Consider the following 201-nt stretch of genomic DNA (forward strand, 5'->3'; position numbering starts at 1 on the left):
GTGAGCTGGGGGCCTGTGAGGGGGAGTGGGTCCTGTGAGGGGGAGTGGGGACTCAAATGAGGAGTCCCGTGAGGGCAAGTGGGGTCCCGTGGGATCCCATCAGGGTGAGCAGGAGCCTGTGAGGGCGAGTGGGGTCCCGTGAGGGTGAGTGGGGGCTTGTGAGAGTCAGTGGGGGCCCATGGGGGGGGTCTAAGGGGGGGG

The 201-nt window shown here is 68.2% G+C and overlaps 1 protein-coding gene across 1 annotated transcript in view; it reads left to right on the forward strand.

The window, feature by feature from the left end:
- Nucleotides 1-201, forward strand: part of TET3 (tet methylcytosine dioxygenase 3) — a gene marked incomplete at its 5' end in the record, with an annotated part of 10,321 nt that overhangs the window by 4,611 nt on the left and 5,509 nt on the right.

Source organism: Aptenodytes forsteri, unplaced genomic scaffold (assembly GCF_000699145.1).
Source record: "Aptenodytes forsteri isolate BGI_AS27 unplaced genomic scaffold, ASM69914v1 Scaffold157, whole genome shotgun sequence".
Taxonomy (NCBI): domain Eukaryota; kingdom Metazoa; phylum Chordata; class Aves; order Sphenisciformes; family Spheniscidae; genus Aptenodytes; species Aptenodytes forsteri.